The sequence below is a fragment of the Lotus japonicus genome, chromosome 6 (assembly GCF_012489685.1).
Source record: "Lotus japonicus ecotype B-129 chromosome 6, LjGifu_v1.2".
Lineage (NCBI taxonomy): Eukaryota > Viridiplantae > Streptophyta > Magnoliopsida > Fabales > Fabaceae > Lotus > Lotus japonicus.
The window spans coordinates 48360074-48376854 of record NC_080046.1 but is presented as its reverse complement, the minus strand read 5'-3'; the positions used below and the strand labels follow the sequence as shown (position 1 = coordinate 48376854).

Sequence of the window (16781 nt, the reverse complement as noted above, 5' to 3'; positions counted from 1 at the left end):
TCTCATTAATTCCGTCCTTTGTTTTCTCTTTCAAAAATACTATTTTTAATTTTTAATTTTTAATTAATAAATTTTCACCAATCTTTTCAGATATTATTCACTTAATAATTTTTTTTAAATGCACTTAATAATTTGTTTTTTTTTTGAAATCACACTTAATAATTTGTTAAATCTTGGAAATCTTTGAATTAATTTTTTTTATAAGCGGAAATCTTTGAATTGGAGATTGAATTTCAGATATACAAATTCTTTTTTAAATTAAAAAAAAGTTCAAATGAAAAAAGAAGAAATTTTCCCCATTCACCAAGTGAAATCAAATCCCTGCTTCGTTATCTCTCCTGCTGTTTCATCTCCCCAAATTTCCTACCCATTCCATTTACTCTTCTCCAGTTTCCCAACGTCCTCTCCTCGAAATTTTCTGCCCAATTGTCTGTCTGTGTGCATTCCCACTATTCTCTCTATCTGAATTTTTTCTTCTTGGAAGGAGGTGTTTTGAAATTGAAAGCATATGTTTTTGAATTTCAAAATCAAAATTTTGTGGATCACTAATCTGCCCACTCTATTTAGAGGAAATTTCATCTGACCATAGCTCCCTCCTCCTCTCTCGCCAAGCTCCACCACACCAAGGAATTCGCGTCACCCTTTTCCGACCTAACCAGAAGCGGTCTTCTTCCTCGAGAGCTACTAATTAGACCTCGCCGCTGCCGGTTTAACCTTCCTAGACGACTCCCATATCAACAACCTCCCCCACCTTTGCACGCGGAGAATTTGAGTTGGGTTTTCAGTTTCAGCGGCAAAATCTCCAGAGCCTACAGTTGATTTCTACACCGTGGGAAATGTGAAGCATCAACATGAAGCTAATGTTGGTAAGAATCTACATAATTGTTCTTATAGTGAATTCTAGATTATGCTTACTCAGCATGCACATTGATGATATGTTTTCATCCATTATGCTTATGCATTTAGTTATTGTACAGGATGTTGAAAACCTTTCAATGGAGTCATTGAAAAGAGGAATGGTTACTCCATAGATCAATTTAAGAATGGGGTAAGTGTTGGTACTACTTTTCTGCGATTATAAATATGAATACAGTTTCCATTTTGTGTAGAAAAGTTTTGGAACACATTTGTTTCTCAAATCCTTTCTGTTAGAATTATCTGGATTTTTTAATTTTGTTTTTTCTTCAATTTATTGGCTGGTCCTGTTGAAACCTGTGTTAACAAGCTCTTCTTTGGCGTTGACAGGTCATAGAGTCCAGTTACTGCTCAGTTTATTTAAGCTGGATTCATTTCTCCTTTCAGATTTTTGATTCTTTTAGTTGCAGTGAAGAAATCGGCAGATTTAATTAAGGTAAAATTGAAGCTCTGGAGACGATTTTCCTGGATTTTATCAGAGTTCTTTTGTAATAGATTACTTTGTTCCTCACTTCATTGGCTTACTATGTATTGTTGCAGGTATGGTGTTATGTATACACATTTTCAAAACCAGGATCCATCTATTAATGGCTGGAGAAGCAAAGTGGAATACTCTTGACAGATGATTTTTGTTCATTGAGCAAGAAAATGAAGATTTTCAATACAAGTTCTTGGAAAATCTCATCGATTATTTGGAGTACTATTTTTGTGTAATGGAAGGAGTGATTTTGAGCTGAATCCCTTCTCTTCTTTTGTCATTATTGACTTTCTTTGTTCCTCTTTATTTGATCTGAATCACTTCTCTGTCAAATCCTCATCAAGATTTATAAATTGAACTCCTTTATCAAGAGATTTTGAAAATGCCCCTCAAACTAGGACGCTCTTCATTGATGTGCTTGGTTCTGGGCATCTAGCTAACAAGTAGAAAAAATCATATGACCTTTCTTTGGACCTTTCTTTGATTAAGTGATGTGTGTAATTTTATGTTTGGGAAATGTGGCTTTGTCTAGATCATCACTAAAAGGGGGTGAGCTTGCCCCATAGAAGAGTTTCTTGGAAATCTGTAGAAGAGCTTCCTTTAATGTTATTAATAATAGTTATGATTTTTTTTACACGATGTGGATTGAAATTAAAGTCTGGGGTCTTCATTTTTGGCAGGTAGTTTATTCAAATGGATTGGTCTGGTCTCTTTAAGTTCCAGGTATAATTTAAAATGTTGATTATTTTGTGGATGACTTTGGTACGCAAAAGGTTAAGAACCAATAATTTAACAGAAAATTATTGTCTTTGGTTGAAATTTGTGTGGTGATTTATTTAGCTTTTACTTCAAGAACTTATAATGTATTAGAATTTGTTTGTCTCCTGTAGATTGATTCAAATTCTCACCTTTTATGAATAAAAGAAGTGATTTTATGATGGTTGTCTCATGTTGATTGTGTGAGATTCTCCTTAATGGGACATGGAAGTATCATTAGCAATGGAAAAAGTTGTTTATTCATTTACTTCCCCCCTCACATATAATCCTTACCTTGCATGAATCAATGTAATGAATTTGTTCTAACCTTGGGTGATTGGATCTATTTCACTGAAGTAATTTCAGATTTTCTTTGCAGTTTTTGATGATTGAAGCAGCTTACTAAGGTGTCCGAATAGGAAGGACATTCAAGGTATTCCATGGGAGAACTTGAACATGATAGAATGTGATGGAAGAATATCCATATGAAGATGGTATTGTGATGTTTATTGATAAATTAATTGCAGATTTAGTATGCAATTTTTTTTGTTATGTTTATTGATATGTAAATGTTCATTCTTTTGCTGCAATGTCTCATGTTACAAGTACTTTTTCAGTTTTATATTAATTTTATGAGGGTTCAGTTGGTGTAGTTACAAACTCAACCAGATAGTGGGAGAGAGATTTGATGTCTTTGTGAGCATTGTGAGCTCCAAAATCCCATTCAAAGGAACTGGAAAGAATATATTGGAGATGACATTCAATATTGTTTCTGCTGTCAAGGTCCAAAGATTTCAATTCAATAACATTTAATTTTATCAATGTTAAGTAAGCTAACCTCATTATTTTTCTCTAATCTCCAGTCTGCTATTCAGAAGTGTTGCATCTAATTAAAATCAATGATTCTGAACAGGATGCAGGCCCGTAAGCAGAGGAAAGGAAGTGGAATATGTACATGTATACCTTAGTTTTGTTGGGATCAGTAGTTTATTGAACATAAGTTTATTGAGCAAGCATATCTCTAAAATATCTGCATTTTCCCCAGCCTTATTGCTGATTAGTTTTGGGACTTATATCTATCTTTTTTATTTGTAGAACTTGCTAAGTCAACTTTCTGGTGCAGATAATGATGAGTTTGATGGAGAAAATTAGAATGCTTCTGCCTTCCTTCCACAGGTTTCATTTTCCTTTAATGCTTGCTTCTCTATCCTGATTTAATCTATGAGTGCCTATATTGGTTGCGTTAGAAAAGAGAATTTTCTCTTTTATCATTGATCTTCAAGTTGGTTCTTAATATAACTATATTGTAATTCTAATTTTAACTACAGTGGTATTAAGTTTTAAAGTGTACCAATGCATGTTGGTTGGTTGCAGAAGACCGTAAAGTCATCCCAACCCCAAAATCCATTTGTTCCGCATTCTTATTCTCATTATCTTATTCAATTCTCTGTAATATAGCGAGTCGGTTAAATGAGTGGATTTTTTTTCTTCATCATTTCAATTCACCCTTGGAACTCGAGGGAGGAACAGCTAAGTGTACCTTTTTTTATTTATTCTCCTAAACTTTTCCTCTTTCTCTTCAATCCTCTTTTTTTCTTGGCATTTTGGTGAACAGATGGTGAGCCAATTTAGTTAAAGTTTGCAAATATTAATGAATAAGTTTCAATTCTAATAAGAAGTGTTGTAGTGACCTTCTCCAACAACTTGAAAGCGTGTAAATATTTACATTTAGTTTATGAAAACATTTGTGAGAGGTCTTTGTGGATTTTGGTGATGAGTTATTCACATGCAGGCTTTAAAAAGTAATGAATGAAGGATATGTCTGCAAATGTAAGTTTAAATCTATTAGTATATATCTCTTAAGTTTGAAAATTTCATTAGAATGTTATGGATTTTCACTTTGGTACTTTCCATGACTAAGTCATTTTCTATCTAATGTTTGAGCTTTTATTCTATAATTGTTCTTTAACATTTCATATCAGAATTCGAATGATGATAATCATGTTTAATTTATTGTTCAGGTTGTCATTGGAAAGATGAATGCTTAGTCCATAGAGCAATGTAAGAAGTTTGGGAATTCGTCGTCGAATGCCATACTTTCTGGCTTTTCAAGGAAGAGATGTTACAACATTACATCCAAATATGCAAGAACAATAGACTCATTATGTTAAGTGAAATTAGCTAATGAAGTTTATCAAGAATGTTAGCTGTCACTGAAATGGACTGAGAAGATAAAGAACTATCGTAGATACTAATGCGATAAACAATTCTTTGAGGCAGATTATTGAGGTGACACTTTGATATGATGAATTGATGACAATTTTAAAGGACCAATGATGAAATATGCGATGTCACCATGATCTTTAGAGTTCGGAGGATTGAGTTCCATTTTGTAAGCATATTGTGACAATTTTAACAACTTGATTAACTTTCTTTAGGTGCCCACGTGTTTTTTAGCTTCCTCATCATGTTTTCATTACTTTAGCTTCCTAATCATGTTTCATTGTTATCATTATTGATATATTGTCAGGAAATTTGGCAATAGGAAACCTCAAACACTTTATTAGATGTGTTCATAATATACTTCTACAAATTTATAGTGGAACTCTTTGCATCATGAAAAGTTAACTCATATATTTAGGAGGTTATTATCTTATAGTGCAATGACATTGCTGAGTAATTGGCATGAAATATTCTCACTGATGCAGATTTTACAGTGGGAGCCTTGATTGAAGTATGAGACTTTTGTGGGTTCCAAGGTATAAAAAAGATGGAGGACAACTATATAAAATGACAACTGAATGAATTATTCACCCCATGTTAGGAACATGATAAAGGTTGAATGTTGAAGTGTAGTATCTCTTTTATACAGTGTGGTGAGCGATGCTATTAAAATTTCTGATTTTATCTCAATTGGGGAGCTGAAAAAGAATATTGGGCTACTTAGAGAGTTTGAAGAATAAACAGAGAGGAGGTTAGAAACTATAATAACTGAATAATGAATAAACTAATAATAGAAAAATATATTTCAACTAATGTCATAATTTTTAATATATAAAATATACAAATGAGAGGGTTAAAAGAATAAACTGTATAGGTGCATTAACCACAAGAATGATAGCTAAAGTGTCTTTCCCAAGATTTTTTATGTAATTTGGTTTATTTTAATTTTCGTAATTTTTAAAATAACTTTTGGAGTAAAACATATATATATATATATATATATGAAAATTTTATAGTAAATGTTCAGTTTCTTTCAAATTTTTTTCAAATTACCGGTAAGAAACTCCCACGGGGAGGTACATTGAACATGAAAATACTTTCAAGTTAAAACGAATAGAAAAATACATTTTCATATAATTAAAGTTCTTTTTAAAATAAATTTTAAAGTAATATATATATATATATATATAATTACAGAGTTACTTACATATATAATATATATTTATTTATGTTTAAATTACAGAGTTACAAGTTGCTACAAGGAGGAACAGGCATGAAAATACTTTAATGTAGAAATCTCTCACGGGAATAACACAATAGTAGTAGAAGTGGTTTTTTATGTTAAGGGATGAAAGAAACAAGGGCAAAGTTTATAGCAGAGAATCTCATCTTTTGAGAGGAACAATACTTTCAATGATAGAAGCCTTTGCAGATTGCTGAGTTCATTAAAATGATATCTATTTTTTCTATGGATCAAATTCAAAAACAAAAAAAAAAAAAATCCCAAGGATGAAAAACAAAAATAATGTATTTAGAAGGTACTAAATATTTTTTTAAACCTACTTTTTTGAAATTTAAAATTTAAAATTTGTAAATGATTTTTTTTCGAAAAGAGAAATAATATATAAATATATAAGAAATGTTGAGAAATAAATGATTTGTGTATCATTTTTAGTATGTTAATTTTTTTATAATTAAAATATTGGTTGAGGTATCAAATATAATAGTCATCTTCGCCGTGCAGCGCACGGGTAAAAACACTAGTTTTATATATAAGTCTGTTGGCCATAAGATAAGGCTGAGGCATGAAGATTCAAGAGTACTTTATGGGTTTCTTAAACCTACTTAGCGCGTTCACTCCAATCTTAATAATATATAAAGCCCATCCACCAAAGTGGGCCATACTGTTATTTAATTTTCACATGTCACATCTCTATTGGTTGGTTTCTCCTATTTTCCACATGGCCTCAGCTGATTGGTCCAAATCCTCGCATTTTGATTGGTCGAAATCATTGAATCATTAAATAGAAACATCAATAGTACACGATTTTTGGCAATATTAGTACCCGGTTTTGACAATATTAATACCCGGTTTTATTACAAATTGCACATGGTTTTGACACAATTAACTTACCCGGTACAATTTTTATTTATTAAGATACAATACAATTATTAAGATACCAACAATTATTAAAATTTCCTTTTTTATTCTACTTCAGCTACAATTATGCAAAAAAATAAAAGGAATATACTTGAGCTACAAAAGATGCCACCATACGTTTTCAACAGAGGAACCAAATTCAGCTTCGTCCACCACCGCCTCTACTGCAATCTCTTTTCAAGCCCCAAGAATTAATATCTCCACCACACCAAGAACTCACCTCCTTTCTCCGACCTCCTCAACACCCATCCCCGATTGTCACTTGAGATGCAGACCTGAATCATTTTATGAGACATCGAATTCCTCTGCCAGTGGAACATGCTTCAGCGTCCTATGACATTCACGAATCGATTGTCCTTAGAACATGCCCCCTCTCTGATAAACACATTATTCATTTGTGTATTTTGATTTCTTCCTGCTTTCATCCATGATCCATGTCTTCTTTTTTTATTTTTATTTTGATTTTGGTTGCAGGTCTTCTCAATGATGGGATGATCACAAAGGGTTTGGTTGTTTCTCTACTTCTAATTAGGCAGTCAATGACCATTTGATGTAAGTCTTCTATGTTGTAGTGTGATAAAGTTCTTAATAAAATTCCTTGACTGCAAAATCTCTATTTGAAATCACTATTTGTTTGTGCATGATTATTGTGCAAAATTTCAATTTCGATTTCTTCCTATCTGTTATTCACATGCAGGTCCAAAATGGTAGTTTTTACATTTTGACTCAACATAGGAGATCCTTTTAATGATTTTGGTAAGAAAAGTCTCTCTCAACAGAGGCGAGTGGGATTCTTCAATTTTAGACCCTCTTTCACTAAATTTAATTAACCATTATCTTACCTGATATATAATAATAAAAATGCATCTCAGTTGCAGGTTACAGGAAATAAAGATCATGATGTTGAAGGTTGCAATTAGTTGCCACGTGCATGTTTTTCTCCTCATCTTTCTTATTATGGTATAAATCTTATATCTATCATATAAGTATTGCATTTGAACTGTAATGTGTTTTACAGATTACTATAATATGTTTTACAAATGAATTTTGCTTGCTGCATTCCAGGTTTGAAAAGGGTTTGGTTTTCTGCTTGGTGTGTCATTGTACAAATACCCTGCTGAAAGTGGCCTAGTGCTTCCAAATAAATGTGGCACTGGTAAGTGTTCCTCCTTTAGCTGCAATATCTCATGTTACAAGGGTTTATTTGAGTTTGATATTAATTTTCAGAGTTTGTTACAAGTTTTATATAGGTTCATCAGTTTGATATGCAAGGTTGGATGAAATAAACAATTTAAAGCCTATAAGTTAACAATGTGCTATACTGATGCAGGGTTGGAGAAAAATCTAACTAAGGCTGAGTTGTTGCGGATGAGAAGAGAGAAAGAGAGTATATGAGGTTCACAGGAAAATGGACCAATCGGAACTTGAACACGACTTGGGTGGCTTGGATGTAAGTAATTGTTGGTCTCCATCAAAATGCTGCCATTTCATTTAAATGTGTTTTTCCACTCATGTGCACTTTATGTAAAAGCTTTTTGGACTTACCATGTAATACCCAGCTAGGTAACCAGCCCAGTTTAATAAATGTTATGGCTTTTGATTCAGTTTCGTTTTGAGAGTGAAAGTCACAATTTGAGTTTTCTATTTAGTTTTGAGCATGCCATTTTGATTACTTTCTGAAATGCCATTTGAGCAGCACATAGGAAATGCTTTTGGTAAAACTAACAAAGATATATCTAATAATGGTTCTGGAAGATTATAGTTCTTTGTGATATCAAACGGAAAGGAATATCTTGATGCAGACTGGTGTGATAAGGCTAAATGCATACCTTCCTCTTGCATGGGCAGGTCACTGATTTCATTTCAAATAATGGATGAAACATGTGAGGAAAAGGTTGAAAGGGGAGTTTCTGGCCAAAATTGCTATTAATGCAAGACAGTTTTATAACTTTTATCTCATTCAATCTCTGCGAAGTCCCAACTGCTTATTGTGTTTGGTGTCAATGTTTAAGTTGGTTTCATTGCTTACTATTATTGTTGAACTACTATGCACTGTATGATGATAGTTCTTTTATATAAAAATAAAGGTGTTTTAAAAAAAAAGAACTGTCACTTGGAAGTTATGTTATTTTAAGCTTTTACTTGGACTCTCAAGATAAATAGAACTTTGACATTTATTAAGTACATGATAAATGATAGTTGTATTGGAGAAATAGAATCTTGAGTGCATTGTTCTTGAGTCTTGAGTGAATTCTCCTGTTAGAAGCTATTGCATTCTCCACATGATGACTTATCAATATGGTTTCAGAATTTCAATGTTTTGTGTGATAATTTTGTTTTTCTCTTTTGAAATTTCTGGTATGTGCTGTGACGAGACAATATAGTGGACTAGAGTTTCTGATCTGGGCACTTCACCCAGAAGTTGATTATCAACCCTTGGTGAACACAATTAAATTCCTCAATTTAATCAAAATTAGGGTTTTCGTTTGAATTTTATCTTCAATCATCTTTTACGATAAGTTATATATAGTAAGCAAAAAAAAAAATTCACTTTGATTCTGACAAGAATGTTATTTACAATTTTTATCTCTGCTGGCCAGTATCTTTAATGGTCAAAAAGAGGTATCTAGATGTAAGAACTTGAAAGACATTATCTTAACTTGAGGATTATGTGTTCCCTTTATCTTTTTAAGGTTTCTATCCATTATTTGATTGCCTAGAGGTGATGAGTACTAGATACAAAAGTTTGGTATACTATAAACTATTTATATACATTATTTTGTTACTTACCGTCCATCAAGTCTTTGGTCCCAAGCTACAATGTGTTGGCGGCATTTTAGTTTGAGTTTTAGTTTGAATTTCAGTTGTTGGCCAAAGAATAGATTGTAGTCGCTTATATTGCATATTGTATCATTTTGTGCAGCGGCGCGTATATACTTACCATCCTTTTGTCTGCAGCTCATTTTAGTTTGAATTTATTTCAGGTGATGTGGAAATTGGTCAAAGAGGAGGAAACGATACAAGGTTTTTGATTCTGTAGTGAGTCTGTATTTTTTCATAGAAAGATCCCTTTTTTTTAAGCCAAACAACGTAAATCAATCTCAATGAGTGAGATGAAATGTGTATTGTGTCGTGATTCTCTCCTCTCATTTCAAATCATTATCCTTCATGATTTTGTATTTGTAGAAACACATGAAGCTGTTAATATGCTAATGTTATCGAAACCAATATGTATGGTGTAGGATCTGGAGGAGCAGATGCCTTGCTCTGTCCTTCGTTCACTTGGACCACTTCTCTTTCAGGTATCCTAGCAACTGGCAAGTCAAACCCAAATTCATGAAATTCATGCTATTTTTTTGTTTAAAATTGAAGCCCAACTCAAACTATGGATTCCATACTATTTTTTCTTTTTTGACAAAACTACTGCATGGATTGATGAGGTAAAGACAGAGGGAGAGATAGAGAAAGAAAGAATTTTTCCCTTCTAATTGTATTTTTTTGTCAACATTTTGAATTATTAATGAAATTTTTGAAATTGAGTGGTGAGTTGTCTGCACTTCTCTTGAGTACTTTTTTTTCTACATTCCTGCACTGTTTATGAAACCACATTATTTTTTAAGTTAGGATTTGCATATTATATTCGATGATAAGAGAACAATACATTATCTACTCGAGGTTGGATATGTTAGGAAAATTTATCTACTTTTAGCCCAAAGGTGGAAAAGCTATGATCATATTGGGAATTTGATTGAATGATGTGGGTGAAATTGAAGTTCTGTGAAAAGGATTTTCATGGATTTTGTTGTAATTTTTTCATCTGTGTTGTTCTGTGATGGATGCCTTGGCTGATGGTAGTTTTTCTAGGATCCTTGGATTCAGTGACCTTAGGAACTTTTCTATTAAGATGTTTGTATTTTTTACAAATACACGATGAGACTATTGTTCATGATGGAAAAGAAATGGATATTGTGGAAGAGGAATTCAAGCAAGGCTGTGGTTTACTGATATGACTTATGGTATGTCTGTTGTTTGATTATCTACGATGGGAAATTTTTGCTCTCTTTGTTTGATGTGGTCACTGCCAGTTTTTTTGTATAATATTTCCATTCCAGTTTTATAGGATTTCTATTTCTTTTTTATTTATACATTTCCTTTTTAAAAATTCTGCTCTCTTTCTTTTTTATTCACTGCCTGATTATGTTCTTTTCATATCAAGAAGGACAAATTCATGCTTCTGTGTTAGAAAGTCTTGGTAAAAAAGTTTGAAAGGATTCTTAGAGAAGGATCAGTTTATTCCCTGCAAATATTACAAGTAAGATATAGTTAAATTTTAGTTTTGTTCAACTTTTTAACCGTGTCATTGTTTGCTACATCAGATCTTGATAAATTTATGTTGTTTCCCATCTCTTCCGTGGAGTACTTGATCCAGCGCACCTCTTTAAGTTTTTTCAGTTATCAATTTATTTTGTCTTTTTTAGTTGTTCAATTACTCATTTTCATCTAATTTTTGTGCTTATTCTAACTGTTTAAGCAGCAATGTCGAGAGCAAACATTTTGCTAGACCATTACCTCAGATTGTTAAGCATCCCCAACTTTTGTGCCTCTCAATGAAATCTATTGAGACATGCTTGATTTTCCCATCTGATTGGTACACTTTGTGGTTGTTGTTTGTTAGTATTGAGAAGCATGAAAGACAGGTAAAGATAAATAAGATGAATGCCATTGAGTTGGAAATCTTGGGGTAGTGGCACATTTTTTACAACATGTGTTATGTGTTAATGAACTATGTCTTGACAGTGTGTTTTTTCCCACATTTGTGAGGATCAATTTTGCTTTGTAGGGAATAAACCGAGGAAGGTCCCTCACATCTATCATGTTTTCATAAGAAGATAGGAAGAACTTGCCCTATTGGATAAAGTTGAACCACTTTCAAATACAAGTCGGGATGACGTAGGAAGATCCATCGTCAAAAACTGTAACACAACCCATTGAGAATATGAGCAGATTCCTTGGCCTTGAAGGAGCTTCTTGCTTGCGGTTATTGGACGTAAAAGACATGACTGGTTTTAATGTAATTTTAGCTAATATTGTAGTCTTAACTGCTTTTTATTAAAGTCCTTGAATTATTTTTTAGCCCTATCAATCCATATATTAACTTTTTTTTTTGATGTTTTAATCTTTAATATGTGTTATACTAATTAAATATAAAAAAATATTTTTTGCATAACTGAATAATAAGGTGGAGGTGATTCTATTTCTTTAAAAAAAAATTATTGTGTTCTCTTCTATGAAAGAATAATGACATAGATACTATCTAAATACATTATGTGAACTAAATAATAGAGAAAATAATTTCTTAAAAGTACAATTGCAATGTTAGTATATTTTTCATAATTTTAGGAGTATATTTTTTTCAACTGCAAAAGATTTATTGTAATATGGAAGTGTTGAGATACACGACATAGGGTTACAAAACCATATAAAAGAGAGAAGTATACAGAAAGTTGTGAAAGCTATTGTAAACCGCAGCTGAGGCGGCTGATGAAGCAAAACAAATTAAAGAGTTTGCATATTGAATTCTTAAAATTAGAAATGGTGATCATCTTGATTCCGAAGTAGGAGAGTATAATGTTCAAATCCTGCTAGATCTGTTCATCCCAATTTGTCATGACCCATTATTGGAATTGATTAAATATACATATCATGACCTTTCGCACAAAATGAAAGACCCGCAATTCTTTCAAGATAGAGTTATATTGTCCCCTACACTGCATGTTGTTGAAATGATAAATACTTACATGATTGGCATGATAGCTGCACCAGAACGTGAATATCTAAGCTTCGACTCTGCCTTACGATATGATGATGATTCTGAAATTCAAGGTGAGTGGTTTACCATAAAATTTTTGAACGAAACTAAAAGTTCAAAAATGCCTAACCACAAACTATTATTGAAAGTTAGTACTCCAATCACGCTTTTGATAAATATAGACCAAGCAACAGGTTTATGCAATGAAACCAGGTTAATTGTGGACTTGGTTCCTTCTGATTTCAAATTTCCAATTAAATTCAAGAGAAGATATAGTTTCCAATTACAGTATGCTTTACGATGACCAAAAACAAAAGTCAAGGACAAACACTATCTCAGGTTGAGCTCTTCCTTCCGAGGCCCGTCTTCACTCATGGTCTGTTATATGTAGCTCTCTATAGAGTACGCTCAAGAAAGAGTCTTAAGCTTTGTATACTAGATGAGTCGGGCAAACAACAGACCAATACTGTAAATGTAATGTTTAAGAAAGTTTTTTGAAATGTTTGATGTATACAATACAATTTCATTTATTTTTCCGTAAAAAAAATCATTTTTTTATTCCATTTTTCTCTTCATATATTATTACAGAGTTTTTTTTGAAAGAATTACAGGGTTGACTTATACACGATTGACTTATTTATAATTTAAAATTACATATATTAAAACTAATTTATTTTTTATAAATTTTCAACATAAAATTCCGTGCAACGCACGGGTTATCGCACTAGTAATATCATATGAGAACTTGAACATAGACACGCGCTTTTCATCTTATCATCGGAGTAGGTAAAATAATTTGACATCTCAGGACCTAGAGGCATTGGAAGTAAACAAGGGTTGACTTTTGACTTATATACAGAGTCTAACTCGTTTGTTGTGGGGACTATTTGTAGTGCTTCTAATCATATAATTACATTACAAAAAGATAATGGGAGGAATGCTATCATTATTTCTATCTCATTCTTAGATATAAAACTAAACTTAAACAAAACTGCAATCATATTCATGATATGGTCGGTTGCTGCACTATGGATTCTAGTAAGTTCCCATACACATGACACAAGCATGAAAATTGAAGATAATATAGAGAAATTAGCATAATCTATATATGATAACCAAATATAGGTAAGCTTTTGCAAGTTTAAACTTCCTCAATTTTCATGACAATCATGTTATTTAATTTGCCACATTTGTAACTTTTGTTTATCCTTAATTGTTGATTTATTATTTTTTTTTTCTCCATCGGAAAACGTTGATTTATTTTTCTTTTCTTCTTTTTCCTTTTTCAAACTCTCAATTTTAAATATCTTGAATATCTTCATTGTTAATTTAACTTCCCCATTCTTCAGACAATTAAGCTTTATGAATCCCGTTAGAACTATTTTTTCTCTCATAAAGCTAGCTGGCGAAACATTACTAAAAAGAATACGTTGTTGATGTTTAAGCAATCGTATAATACGTCTAGTACAATACTTACTTAAAAAAGAATTAAACCTAAGGGTATATACTATATAGTCATTTGGTTGTCAGTGAGTCCAATTCTATTAGCATTTAAGCTTCTCAAGGGATCCTAGAGTTAACTTATGCCGTAAGGGTATATTTGCTTTTTCTCCTTAATAAGTGTTATGTCACATTAAATTTCTTTTGCTAATGTATCTGCATTTTTAGTTTTCCACAATTAGATGGTTTGAGGCTTCTTTAGTGGAGCAAAATTGTACTATCTGGTATACCACCACTTATGTCCCTATCACATTTTGGTACAGGTATTGATTCTTCCCACATAACCTACAGCTAGCTAGATCTTGCAAGGAACCAAAAAAATATATTGGGTCATTCGAGTGGGGATTATTTTTTGGTGCATCATTAGTTTTTTTCTCTCTTTTTTTAATGACTTTTGGTGTTAGTCTTCTAGAAAATAGTAGAGAATACCTCTGATTAAGATGTGGTGGTACTAACCTGAGAGCATAACAGATGGTGTATCTGCAAAAAGGCACTAGTGATTGAAACGTGAAATAGTGAGAGTATTTTAATATTTGCTATGTTTTCTTGTTTATGACTTCTAATAACTTGGCCATTTATTTGGCTAATTTACGTTTAGATGAACGTCCGCTTTGTCTTCTAGTTGTCCTAGCCGACCACCAAGGTGTTCACTTTGTTCGTGAGTCTTTCTAGACCAACCAGGACGATTATGGGTCGGCTGGCGATTTGGACCGTACACGACATGTGTTATGATTGGTTTTGAAACTTTGTATTACTTGTCAGTTACACTTGATGAATTTCAATCATTTATGATGAGAATCAGTAACAAGTAACGCTGTGTTTGTTTGTGTTGTTCTGGGCAAAACGTCAAATATAGCAGGCTGTAGAAAAAATCTCTTGTCTCCAGAATGATTATTCGTTAGATGGTTATGATTCTTGTTGGGAAATAATCTGTTGGGGAAGATGCTGCAACTCTTGGATTGATGAAGATCTTGACGACGGAAGCACTTGAAGATTCAAAGCCTGCATAAGCACTAACCTTTAGGTTCAATTCGCCCCCACCAATTACTGTGTATTGGATGCAAGTGAGAAAACCGACGAATTCCCTTCAGGATACTTTGAATTCCTTGATGTGGTTTGCACTAACACACCAAGCGTATCTTTGACAATAGTTTACAGAAGTATGATTCCCACACTTCACCCATGCATTAGTGAAGTGAATGATGATTTAGAATATAGTAAATGGAGGAGAAATTGACCAAAAGGAAGTCCAATTTCGTGCATCAGAAATGATGAGTTTTTCTGCCCAAGTATCTCTTTATATAGAGATATAAACATCCCTTGGTGAAGAGATATATCTCTTAATAAAAGGTTTCTCAAAACCCGAGATATATAATTAATGTTTCAGTCATGTTACCAACTATCACGTTGGTTCATCTGCCAGCGCGTCCCTTAGCAATACAAGTCGCGCCTTGCGGGTTCAAATCCCAGGGACGTGATGTTTTGCTTAAATTTTGAATTAAAGTTCAAATTAATGGACAAAAAGGTACACGCACGCAGGAACATAATAGATAATGATCTATCCACTAGACCAATCGAGCATATTAACATAACTGCGAACATTATAAGTAATATAATACAATATATATTTCCAAGGTATATTTTGGAAATATTTCTCACAATTCTTTGATGAACTATGTCAATGATTGGTTACCATAACCAGTTGTGAGAAAATCTATAGCTAACCTCATGTGTATTACCCAAATGAAGTAAAATTATATCTTAAAAATTCCTCCTTGTGAGAATATGCTCCTGAATAGTGAACCATGTTAAAAACTATTTATGCATATTCATGAATTATATTCTTACTGTAATATTTAATATATGTTATTCATAATTTATACTCCTTAAGTCAATTTGTAACGAAGTGATTTTTGATAGAATAGAATATTCTTATATTTATTATTCTGTAATTATGCATGTAATTAGGATTTAGCCTTTATTATTAGTCAACTTTGTATTTGTATAAATAGAGGTTTATTCATCAATAATAGTCACGGAATTGATTTCCTTCATGGTATCATTGAGCAGGTTCAGATCCCTTTTCTGACCTAACTTTTCTTTTAATTATTATTCCCTTATTTTTTTTCTGCCCCTCTCTGTTTGGCTCTTGAGCCCGCCGCCGGCATCGCTTCCTTCCCTCGCGCCACCAGCCGCCGCCAGACCCAACACCGGCGCCTTCAGCCGCGCCGCCCGCACGTCGCGTGCCCCCCTCTGCGCGTCACCGATCCGTTCTGCACCAGCACCGGTCGCGTGCGTCTTCTCTTGCAAGACCCCGCAGTGCTCCTTTCCTGCTCTTTCTCGCCGCCGGTCCTCCTCAGTGGCCGCGCCGCCTCCTTGCGCCGCTCACGCTCCCGTCGTGCCGCCCACGACCACCATCTGCAGCGGATCCGTCTGCAGAAGGCAGACCCGACCCATCCTCCTTTGGGTCTTCAAACCAACCCGTTTGGTTTCTAGGTTTGGTCCAACCCACAACCGGTTCGACCAACCCAGATCAGACCGGTTCAACAAAGCAGCCGCCCGGTTCAACCAGCAGCGGCTCTCCCTTTCTTAAAAAAAAAAAAAAAAGTTCCTTAATTCATTCTATTTTCTTTTTAATTGTTTTTCATGGCAGATTCAGGCTCTACCAACGGCGCCCCCACCAGTGACACCGCCACCACTATGGTCACTCCACCAGTTCCGCCGGCGTCTGCTAAGTCGGATTTTCATCCGGCCCTTGCTGTCACCAATATCAAAAACAACATTCCTTTCAAACTCGAGATAGACAAGGATCATTATGCTATGTGGGCTGAATTGTTTGAAACTCATGCTGACGCCACTCAGGTGCTCCACCACATCATTCCTCAAGCTGGCATGGAGCCTCCTGCGCGCACCGATGCTTCCTATGCCCGGTGGGCCAC

At 33.7% G+C, this 16781-nt stretch overlaps 2 long non-coding RNA genes across 33 annotated transcripts; both read left to right on the top strand.

Moving 5' to 3' along the window:
* The first annotated feature begins 285 nt into the window (after window positions 1–285).
* On the top strand, window positions 286–4610 carry LOC130723254 (uncharacterized). 17 transcript variants are annotated; one of them, XR_009014244.1, is made up of 8 exons: window positions 287–866; window positions 978–1048; window positions 1246–1351; window positions 1456–1625; window positions 2074–2116; window positions 2529–2582; window positions 2794–3325; window positions 4171–4610. It is a non-coding gene; the product is annotated as an uncharacterized LOC130723254 (long non-coding RNA). The 17 variants fall into 17 exon arrangements; XR_009014233.1 differs by having other exon boundaries at window positions 2529–2643; XR_009014243.1 differs by having other exon boundaries at window positions 2516–2582.
* A 2011-nt stretch (window positions 4611–6621) lies between these two features.
* On the top strand, window positions 6622–11709 carry LOC130722654 (uncharacterized). Of its 16 annotated transcripts, none has more exons than XR_009014043.1 (8): window positions 6622–7085; window positions 7231–7289; window positions 7406–7493; window positions 7599–7689; window positions 7864–7983; window positions 9518–9557; window positions 9776–9835; window positions 10398–11709. It is a non-coding gene; the product is annotated as an uncharacterized LOC130722654 (long non-coding RNA). The 16 variants fall into 16 exon arrangements; XR_009014047.1 differs by having other exon boundaries at window positions 9720–9835; XR_009014044.1 differs by having other exon boundaries at window positions 9518–9572.
* The last annotated feature ends 5072 nt before the right edge of the window (window positions 11710–16781 follow it).